The sequence below is a fragment of the Notamacropus eugenii genome, chromosome 5 (assembly GCF_028372415.1).
Source record: "Notamacropus eugenii isolate mMacEug1 chromosome 5, mMacEug1.pri_v2, whole genome shotgun sequence".
Lineage (NCBI taxonomy): Eukaryota > Metazoa > Chordata > Mammalia > Diprotodontia > Macropodidae > Notamacropus > Notamacropus eugenii.
Window position 1 is genome coordinate 345,677,804 of NC_092876.1, and position 11,888 is coordinate 345,689,691.

The window sequence follows — 11,888 nt, forward strand, 5'->3', positions numbered from 1 at the left end:
ACTGTCCTGATGATCTAGGTTGGTGTCCCACCTTTGACAAATAATGACTGTGTGACTGGGTAAGTTGATTAAACTTCTCATGGCCCAAGACATATTTCTAAGACTTTGAGTTGCTGATCTACTTTAATGTGAGAGTCCTCACTATCTTGGTGTTATTCATCCTTAGTTCTTACAGAGGACCAATGTCATCACGAGGGTGATGTCTTGCCTTGTGTGTGAATTGGATTCATGGGAGGTATGGTGCACAGTCATCCACCTCACTCTCTTCTCCAGAGTCATCAGTGTCCAATGGCAAGACAAAAGTCAAGAAGGCTGGAAAAGGCCCAGGATGCAGGGAGTGAACTTGATCTTTCTAAATTAAGGTCGTTAGCTTCTCTACACCAAGGAAATCAAAGGTCTAGACAGAGAAAACTTCAAAGTTAGAAGAGACATTGGAAGTCAGAGTTTCCAACAGCCTCTTTTTTATAGGAGAAAAAACACCAGAGACCAAGAGAGCTGAAAGACTTGTCTAGGTCACATGGGTGGTTAGTTAGAACCTTGGCTATTGTGTCAATGGAGTTCTGTTTTGTCCCCAAGATGGCATAAATACCACTCCTCTTGATTGCTTGTAGGTATCTTTTATTCACTCAGGTTTCACATTAAGAACAAAACCAGAAAGTTCCCCAGTCTTGAAGTTTAGTGGTTAGAGGAGAGATGGGGGAGAGGGATGAAGGGTCCTCCACAGCAGATCATCGGCTCACAGACTTAGGGCAAGAAAGGACCTCAGTTCCCTTGTTTTACATATGAGAAACCAATGTCCAGACATGGGAAATGGCTTGTCACAGAGAAGTCCATTTATCCAGCAGTATACCCTGAAGTATGGTTAGGAATATTCAAAAAAGTGGGGATTTTTTTAAATGCTCAAACTCCCAGTTCGCTAATGTCTTAGAAATCCTTTTCTCCCCTTCTTGGGATGTTCAAGATCCCTCCTCATGTATGTGGTAGCTTTTTCCTGGGCTCTTTGTAGAACCTTGAATCTGAATTTTGTACAACCCTGTCTCCCAATGCAGAAGTTCATCAGTAGGGCACTGCTCAGATGCTGTTGGGAGTATCAGAAATCCAAAGTCCTTTGGACACTTCCAAGCTCACCAGATCCTCCAATAAGGAACTAAGGGATGAGGGGGTAAGGGGAAAGGTTAGCCTAAGGCCAAGTTGTTCTCTTCGCTCAGTCCCCTATCCCCCTGTTCCACTCCCTATGCCAAATCCTCTTCAGCTTTTTCTGTAATTGTATTGCCTGGGTCATTACTTATCAAAGGAGAGTTTACTCCAATTCCAACTAACTTGAAGGTTTTCTACCGGATCCCAGAATACATTTCCAAGCTCCTCAACCAGTCCAGATGGGTTCCTGTCACACCCAGAGAGGTGTCTAGACCTCTTTCACACCTAGTGAACAATCCACATGTGTATCAGGGCTAAGTGACTGAGGTGGTCTCACCTGGTAAATGTATCAGACCAACTTATCACATACTTTAAGTGGGATAGGGACTAATCAACTTGGTGACTCCCACCCTTGCATCTGTTTGCACCTTCTCCTTTGGTGAGAGACAGAATGGTGTGGTGGAAGTTGGAGACAGAGAATAGCTACCACTTCTGAGCTATGAGGCTTTGGGTAAATCAGTTAGCAGTAAAGCCTTGGATGAATCCGTTAACCTTTGGGACAGAATATCCCCATCTATACAAAGATTGAGGTGAACCAGAAGGCCTCTAAGATCCCTTCCAGCAATAAATTTTTGAGTCTCTTATTTCACTGGCTCCCATGAGTTCAATAATCATCTCTATGCAGATGGTTTCCAAATCTACATATCCAGACCTACACCCTCTCTCTTAAACTCCAGTTCTGAATTACCAACTGTTAAACATCTCCATCTGGATGCCCCCTAGGAATCTCAAATGTAACATGTCCAAAAACCGTCTCTTCTCCAAACTTTCTGTTAAGGGCAACTAGATTTATATATTTGGTATCATTATTGATGTCTAGCAGAGTGGCACAGCAGAAGAATGCTGGGCCCATAGCCCAGAGGTCAATGGATGGTAAACCATCCTCTGCTGGTAGATTGTATTTGGGGCATGGCATCTCTGTGGCACAGTGGATGAAGTGCTGGGTCTAGATTCAGGAAGATTCATCTTCTTGAGTTCAAATCTGGCCTCAGATACTTACCAGCTGTGTGATCCTGGCCAAGTTACTTAACCTTGTTTGCCTCGGTTTCCTCATCTATAAAATAAGCTATAGAAGGAAATGGCAAATCACTCCAATATCTTTGCCAAGAAAACCCCAAATGGGGTCACAAAGATTAGGAAAGGAATGAAATGACTGAGCAACATCATCACTGTTGATTCTTCCCTTATCTTCATTCCCCTTCCCTTTTCTTCTTCTACCAAATGTTGCATCTTCTCAGTTCTATCACAATAATATTTCCAGCATCCTCTCTTCTCCACTCACATACTCTATCACTTCCCTTACCTCTCCCCTGGGCTATTATAACAGTCTCCTACTTAGTCTTCCTGCCCCCAGCAAATTCTCTCTCTGATCTGTTACACAGCTATCTAATCGATATTCATAAAACATAGATCCGGCTATGTTACTCCCCTACTTTAAAATCTTTGGTATTTCGTTAAGGACTTTAGGACAAAAAACCCAAATTTTAAGTCTTGTATTTAAAATCCTCCACAATATTATTCTTATAGCTCCTCAGTCTTATTTTGAATTGCCCCTCTTCAGACATGCTACTTTCCTAACCTGTTAGCTGTTTCTTCTACACAAAGTTCTTTTCTCTTGACTCTATCCCTACACACACGTGGCCCCTATGTCCAGAATGTATTCTCTCCAGTGCTTAGAATGGTTTCTGGCACATAGTTTGTGCTTAATAAATATTTATTTGCTGACTAACTGGACATCTAAGAGTACCTCTCTGATCCTCCACCATTTTAAGAGAGTCCCCAGGGAATTCACCTCATCATTTCCCACCTAGCTGCTCTCATGGTCTCCAGAAACAAAGATCTTCATTCTACAAGATAGATTCAGCTTTGTAACTCATGTTTCTTTAAATCATTTCCCCCCGGCTACAAACCCTCATCATGCCCCCAGCTGACTACCCAGTCCATTAGATGGAGAGCTCCTTGAACTGGTTTTTGCCTTCTTTGCACCTCAATGCTTAGCACAGTGCCTGGAGCACTTTAATAAGTGTTTATTGACTCTGGTTCTTGGAAATTCTAGCTCAGATACCTACCACCAAGCAAGCAAGCAAGTATTTATTAAATGCTTGCTTTAGTGTCAGGGACAGTTTTGCTTAGAAAATATTAAAGGCAGGCACCATCTCCTATTCACCTCTGTATCCCTTAAAACTTCTAGCAGTGCCCTGAGCAACCAAACTGGACTCCTTCTTTACACAAAACCATGCTCTACTGTCTCTCATTTCTATATCTTTGCTCATGTTATTCTCTATGCCTAAAATACTCTTTTTACTCCTACTGGATTTCTATCTATCCTTCAAAACCCAATTCCAATGCCCTCTCCTTCCTGAAGCCTTACCTTATCCTCAACCTTCCCTATGGAACCTCACATAACACTTTGTTTTGAGATTCCATAATTCACTTATTACTTGAATGTTATATATGTCACAGTGAAGTTTTCTTTGTGTATCATTCCATACTAGACTGTAAGCTCCCTGAAGGCAGGGATTGCATCTTATCAAAACTTTGTATCTTCACCAGCACTTACTGCAGGGCTTTGAACACAGCAGGATCTTAGTGAATGTTTGCTGCTCAGGACAAGAAATGGAGAAAAACATAAAGCAGTATCTAACCCTTGAAAATGTGCTATATTTTAAGGAATGGATAAAAAAATATTTAGTAAGCACTTACTATGTGCCAAGCATTGTGCTAACTAAGCCTGTGGATACAAATACAAAAGTAAAGACAGTCCCTGATCATAACAAGCTTACATGCTAATGGGATGGACAACACATGTAGGGGATGATGGTCATGGAGGAGTACTTTGGTGTGCCAAGTTAATGGGATGGTGAGTGGGGCCATAGGGAGTAGATTGACATTCACCATTCAGGAGCAATGGTAGAACTAATTTTTTTGTGATTTATGGATATAGGATTGGAGAGAAGGAGATGGAGAAGGTTATGTATCTTTGAAGTGACAAGAAAGTTATTGAGGCAAAGACATCCAGAGAGTAGAAAGTAAAGCATGGAGTTGGAGTTTTCTTGAAATACAGGGGAGAGACAATCACTAATTAGATCATTGAGATCACAGTGCCACCAATCCTCTGGGTCAGGTAGGTAGTGGGCCTAGTGAGGATATGGAAGAAACATTCAGAGTGAGAATTGGGGTGAATCACTGCCCTTCTCTGAGAGTAGGACTCAGTGGTCCCTAAAGTCCCTTTTAGCTCCAGATTTACGACCTTATGAACCAAGGTATGTCCCTACCTTGAATCCTATATGTATTTCTTATCCTCACACTTCAAAAAAGATATAAGGGGACCTGAGAAGGCCAAGAGGATGGAAATCTGAACAAACAATGGAGGAGGATCATTTCTGTTGAAAGTCTAAAACTATTTGGACTTTTCACAGTGAAAAAGACAAGAGGGCTGAGAAGGGCTGTGATTGGAGTCTATGAATTAATAAGGTTTAGAGTCTAGTTGAGTTAGGATAGAAACACGGTAATAGACACTATTGTATGGTAAGTAATTTAGAGAGAACGGGGAAAATGAACTTGTTCACTAAATCCTAGAATTCTTGAGACATAACTAATGATAGAGTGAAAACAGAGTTGTTTCTTATTACCCAGGCTTTCTTGAACAAATCCCTTCCTTTCTCTGGCCTGAAGCGGGATTCCCATGAGATCTAAGATCCTTTCCGATCTTAAGCTTGAAAGAGAGAAATTTAGTACCAACACAGTGGGTAGTAAACTTAGGAAAACCATTATTTATGAGTCATGCAGGCTGAAAATAGAAATAGGTTCCAAAGGGTTTAGGGAAATTCATGGATGAGAGGCCAAAACAGGTTATTAAGGAAAGCTGGGGATTTAGGAGGTACATACCTAATTTTCTGAGGTTGATGTCATAGAGGTAGTGCCATGCCCTCTCCAAACATTTCCCTTGTTTCCACTGTAAGACACTATGGATCCAATTCATAAGTTCATTTAAAACTTTCCTCCAACGTAGGAGCATTTTTACAGCAAATAAAAAGCCTTTAAAATAAAAACTCTGAAAATAGTTTTGTATATTAAAATTCTATCTCATTTGGCATGATAATACAGATTTAGAAACAGAAGGGACCCGAGGAAGTATCTAGTCCAAAGGTCAGTAAACATCAAGCTAAGAATGGTCTTTATATTTTTAAATAGAGTTTTATTGCGTTTAAAACTGTAAAAATCAGATTGAAGCATGCTATTTTTCACTCTCATTTTTCTTTATTCATGTCTTCTTGTACAAAATGACTAATATGAAAATGTTTTAAGTAATTGCATATGTATAACCTATATCTGATTGCTTACTGTTTCAGAGAGTGGGAGAGGAGGGAGAGATAATTAGAATATGGAACAAAACTGTAAATAGAAATGCTTTAAAAAATTAGGGAAATATGTAAAAATTACTTCTAGCTCACAGGACTTGCAAAAATAGCTGATCAAATTTGGCCCTCAGTCCATAGTTTGCTCACCTCTGACTAGTTCAATCCTCTCATTTTACAGATGAGGAAACTGAGACCTAGAGAGTTTAAGTAGCTTGGGTGGTTTATTCAGGCTATGCTGCTCAGTAGTTCAGGAGTGTCTGGTTCTTGGTGATCCCATTTGCAGTTTTCTTGGCAAAGATACCGGAGCAGTTTGTAATTTCATTCTCCAGCTTATTTGACAGATGAAGAAAAGTGAGGCAACAGGATTAAGTGATTTGCCCAGGGTCACAGAGCTGGTGTCTGAGGTCAGAGTTGAATGTGAGTCTTCCCGACTTCAGACTTGGTGCTCTATCCACTGTGTCCTATACTGCCTTATTCAAGTTATGAACAGAGCCAGATTTGAACCTAGGCTCTCTAACTCTATATCCAGCATGTTTCTCACTGTTAGATTATCTAAAGGTAGTTTGCCCTGTTAGATCCTGCCTTATCTGGACTTATCTAGCAACCCAGTTATGCTACATCACTGATCCTACCTTTGTAGACTACCAGGTTATCCCCATCCAAAGGCCATCATGTCAGTCATTGTTCACATGTCCATGTAAAACAGCCTGGAGGCTGTTTTCCCAGACAGGGTAGTTGTCATCCCTAATGAATACAAATCCTTTGTTCACCCCACCCAGTACATGTAGTCTTCATTCTTGAAGTTGGGATGGGAAGAGGAAAAAGAATAAATTTTATCAAGAAACTCTGAGGCAGAACTCTACTCAGCTTCCATCCCCTAGAAGTACTATCACGATGCTGTCACCGCCCAATTTTCTTGCCTTAGAGGGCTGATGGATTGCTTTGGCTCTGATGGAGTTTGGACCTGGTTCCAGGAAGTCTGGTGTTACCAAAAGAATGCTTTACCCACTAAAGTGATACCTCTGATATGCATGTAGCTACAGTACATAAAACACTGGGTGATGAAAGTTTCTGTATGAATGTCAGATATTATTATAATAATTATTTTAATAAAGTATTTACCTATGCTCTCACAGGTGTTTCTCTCTGTTCCTTGTTCCTGCCTGTCTTATAGTGCCCAGATTCTAATAAGAGAGGAACATGAGTTAAATGTTTCAGGAATCCTACCTCCCCCAGTCAATCTATCAAACAAGCATTTAGTAAACCCCTTCTATGTGCAAGGTACTGTTCTGGCTCTTGGTGATACAAAGAAAAAAATTATCCTTGAGTTCAAAGAGATGACATTCTCCTGGGATGCATAACAGAAAAACAGATACATAAAAATGCAAAGAAAATTAAGGGCATCAGGAAAGACTTCTAGCAGGAAATATCAAATGGCCTAAGCATCAAAGGAACCTAGAGGATTCTAAGAAGTAGAGCACAGCATTCCAAGCATAGGGAACAGCTTTTGCAAAGCCACAGAGGCAAGATATTCAATGTAGGACAACAGGATAATAGACTTAGAGCTAAAGATACCTTAGTTATTCTTCCTGTCTGAAAATTTGACCAGTATGTTAGCTATGCCTTCTCATGTCAAGCACCTAAATGAAATCAAGGTTATAATTTCAACACAGAATAATGTTTTTAAATCACTGGTGAAATTTTTAGCTTGAGCATTTCTGTTAGAATTCATGGTCATGATAATAATCACAATTTAAATATTGACTAAAATGTACTCAAGATCAGATCTCTGTGGCATTCCACTGGAGATCATCTGCCAGATGAAGGGACCTTTATAGCCACTTAGTCCAACCCCTTCATTTTACATAATGAAGCTTTTAAAAGAAGCCAAGAGAGATTATTTGTCCATCCAAGATCACAGAGGTAGCAAAGGCATGGTCATTATCACGGCCAAGACTTCTAGAAGAAATGCTTGAGCTAAAAATTTCACCAATCATTTAAAAATATGTTAAAATCTAATTTTTAATAAAATAATTTAATAAATTAATTAAAGAAACATAAATTTTAATTATTTAATCAATTAGAATATAAATAAATAACTAAATGAAATGATTAATACAAAAAAATTTTTGAAGTGTTGAAATTATAATCTTGATTTCATTTATGCACATGGCATAAAAGAGGCAATACGATGTAGAGAATAGAATATTAAACATTGAATCAGGAAGACCTGAGTTCAAATCCCACTTCAGACAATTATTAGCTATTACCCTGAGCAAGTCACTTCATCCCTCTTGTCCTCAGTATCCTCATATGTAAAATGAGGGAGGTGTCTTTATGACCTTTAAATGTATAACTCTATGCCTATGACATGAAGTCAGGTACACAAATATCTGATTAACCATCAGCTGGTGAGTCAGTGCTGCTAGTTTATACAGGATCAGTACTGACACAGCAAAGAATGAAATTCTACCTGCTGTGCAGGTCAGGCTACATAACACAGCTGACTTCTTCCCATGTAATGAAGGAGGGAACTAGCCTGGTTCACTGAGGACAGCACACAGGAGCTGCAGTACATCAGTCAGGATGGGGAAGTGGGACTAAATAGCTCCAAGGTTCCTGACATCCAAAGCAAAGAGAGTTACAGACTTGGAATGAAGCACATTGACTCCTGGATGCTAACACTGCCTCAGAAATCAATTGCCTTTCATCTTATTGTTTTGGACCCAAGAAACCTAGATTAGTCTTTGCCCCCTGGATAAAATTTGCTAATCTAACAACTTAAATTGATGTTATAACTTCTCTAGCCTCTTGGACAGTTTTGTTTTTTCTCATTTTGTTTTTGTTCAACTGGAACCTAACATCACCAGACTTTTAGGCAATTGTGCTATCCCTTGAACATTTATCCAATATCTTACACAAATAAGCCTCAGCCTTCACCAGTGTATCTGGAATTTCAAGATACAGAGGCAGAGCCAAGTACTCCACTGATCTAACTAGAGGATATGATAATACACCAAACAATCTAGTGGACAAAGAATGCCAGGGATATATGTGCTTTGGAGCCCCCAGTGCCGCTTGGGGTCTCAGTATGATTTTGCTTTGGAGGAGTAAAGCAAGATGACACAGTTCTACATGACCAGCCCTGCCCAGAATTTTGCCGGCTGATTCCGAGTGGCCCGAGGCAGTCAGGGTCTGTGAGGTTTTATACCAAAGTAGAAAGGAGGGAGTCTTTCACAAATGCATCTATCTAAGGCAGAAGTTCCTAAACTTATGTGACCTACCACCTCCTTTTCAAAAAAAAAGTTACTCAGCATCCCTCTGGAAATCTACTTTCTTTAAGCCTTTAATGGTTTTGTATCATTTCAAAAAATATAATTTTTTTTAAATGATATATCTTAAATTTAGTAATTTATTGTAAATTTGTCGGGTTTTTCCTGCAATGATATTTTGATGACGCAATATTGTGTCATGTAACAGCGTAGTTTCATATTGTAAACAAGTCATTACACACACATTGACTTGTCCAGTGGACTTGACCACTGACTGGTTATAACTTGTATTTTGTTTGGAAAATAATATCATCACTACGACTTTAAACTTTGTTTCACAGCAGATAAAATATGTATGAATAGTTGTTCAAAATTTTCTTCTCTTCTTTCCTTACTTCTATGACCCCTTATTTTTATTCAATGACCTCCAACTGCACCCGAGGCTATTACCTGCTACTGCTCCCCTGGATTGTTTCAGTGCCCCCTAGGGGGTGGAAAGGCTCCCTTTGGGGACTTCTGCTAAATACACCAATGATGAGTAGGTAAGATAAGGATAAACACAAACCTTGTTAGAATTCCTTTGGTGCCAAGGACTGTATGTACTTAAAGGACTTCTCTTCTCCCCCGTACTGCCTCTGGGGGAAAAGGCATAATCTGATTGGATTACATCACTTTCCCTTTACAAGATGTTTGTCTATGTAGTTTACATGATATCTGCAACCTGCACTCTCCCATTCCCCTCAGGTGATGAGTCTAACAATAACCCTGCAGGATACAATGATTTTTCACACTTTTGTCTCTACTTTCAGGACAGGAAGAAAAGGACAGACAGTAAGTGGCCAGCAGTCGGAAAGGCCTGGGTTCAAATACTGTCTCAGACACATACTGGATATGTGTCCCTGGGCAAAAGACTTTATCTCCCAGTTCCTTCAGGTCACTCAATAAGACTAGAAGTTGCTAAGCAAGTGCTGATCTACCGGCAAAAGGAGTTTTCTCACCTAAAGTTCTCTATACTATTGACATCACAGAGCTAGGTCACTCAAAAATATCTGGCAGACGACTTGGTACTTCTTTTACACACTTGCCATTTTTTATTTGGGGTAGTAATTAATTATGCACATGTCTTATCTTCACTACTCAAATGTAAACTTCTTAGGGCCAAGGCCCATGATGTTCACCTTTGTTTCTTCTGTAGTAGAAGAAACTACTGCTTCTGTCTGCGGAAAGAGACAAGAAAAATCTAGAAGTAGTAAAGTCAGAGGGAAAGAGAAGGGCATTCTTTGAATAAGTTCCATTAGAAAAGTAGGATAAATAACATTATCTAAGAAACCAACAAGGCTGGGAGCAGGTGAACCCTATAGCTAGGAATTGCTTTGATGTTGCTGATAGAAGAGACATTTAGCTTTGTGTCAAATTAAAGGAAGGTAAAAGAAGGCTTCTTTGCTGATATATATATACACATATATATATATTTAATAAATATATAGATTGCTGTATCTAGTTCTGTTAACTTTAGTTAGGTTTATCTCTCAAGAAAGAAAGGATCAGACCGAAATAAACCTCTGGGTCCCCAGAGGGATGCCTATATTGTCAAAAGCCTTCTGGTCAGTTTATCATACTTGAATAATTTTTTTGTGAACCCTGCCCAGATGCTCTGATCCACAAGAAGATGGTAGATGGGAAAAGGGTGTGTAGTTTTATTGTATCTGCTCAGGTGGTGCTTACCCAGAATATTAATTACATCCCTAAAACTTATCAGTTGTTTGACCTGGGACAAATCAATTAAGTCATCTGAGCCTCAGCTTCCTTGTTTGTTAAATAGTTAGAATCTCTAATTTGAAGGGCTTTCCTGACTCCATGTCGAATATATTTTCCTATTTCCATTATGACACATTTAGATGATATTTTTACTTGCTTCCATCCTTAAAAGAAACATATCTCATAGGTCTGAGAAGTGCTCAACCGATTGTTTCACCATGGTTTTTTTGTAAGCTCAAAAGTTTTGTGTTGAATTTTAGAGGGTGACAAATGACCCATTATGTATGTGTAGATCATGAAGGGCTGTCTTCACCAATAGGAATCAAGGCTTTCTGTGTTTTCTATGTAGGGTGAATTTTTTTAGACAATCCATTGCAGGGAAATCAGGATTGACAGAAGCCCTCATGTCATTGCTAAGAAAGGGAACGTTCTACATAAAGGATCCTTTATGGCCTTCAAGAGGGCCTTCAAGAGGGTCTGGGTCATTGTTATGACATCCAAATCCAAGTTACATCTTTGGAGAGAATATTGGGACAGCACTTAATCAGAAAAGAAAGACAGGTTGGAGCCCAGGTCTATACACATCTCAGAGTTGATTACTCCCACCAGTTGACTTTGCTGGCAAGGAATAACACTATAATGGAAAAGGAACTATCAGTTATTATAGCTACCAAAGATACTACAAAATGACTTGGAAAAAATAAAGCACCTGGTCTTGGTCTTAATTAACCACAAAACTTAGTATATTTTAAGGAGTCCTAGATCGTATCTGGACTTCAAACCTTAAAGTTCTATGTAAATGCGAATTATGACCATTAGCAAGGCATTTTTTCCTCCCAGTGATCCATGAGCCTAGAGTGAAAAAACACTTTAGCAGCTCTGCTATTTTGAAGGACTTGAGGAGGAGGTGGCCTAACTGTGCCAATATATATATATATTTTAAAAGTATGCTCTGCCAAATTATTAAATGACTACTTTATAAAGACAATAAAATTATAACAAATTTCATTAAAACATCTGGAATCATAAATGAAATCGTGAAAAGAAATAAGAATCAAAGATATAGTTTAACAGATATCAAACTATGTTATAAAGCAATAACCGCCATGATATTTGGCACTGGTTAAGAAACGGGATGCGTGCTCCTTAATCATCAATCTTTAAGGAACGGCTGGCTAATCACAGCCAGTACGTCTTATTGTGCAGGATGCCTGTCAGCGATGGGTTGCACTCTGTGACCACTAAGGGCCCCCTCCCCCCAACTCTAAATTCTGTGATTCTGTGAAAAGACATGTCAAAC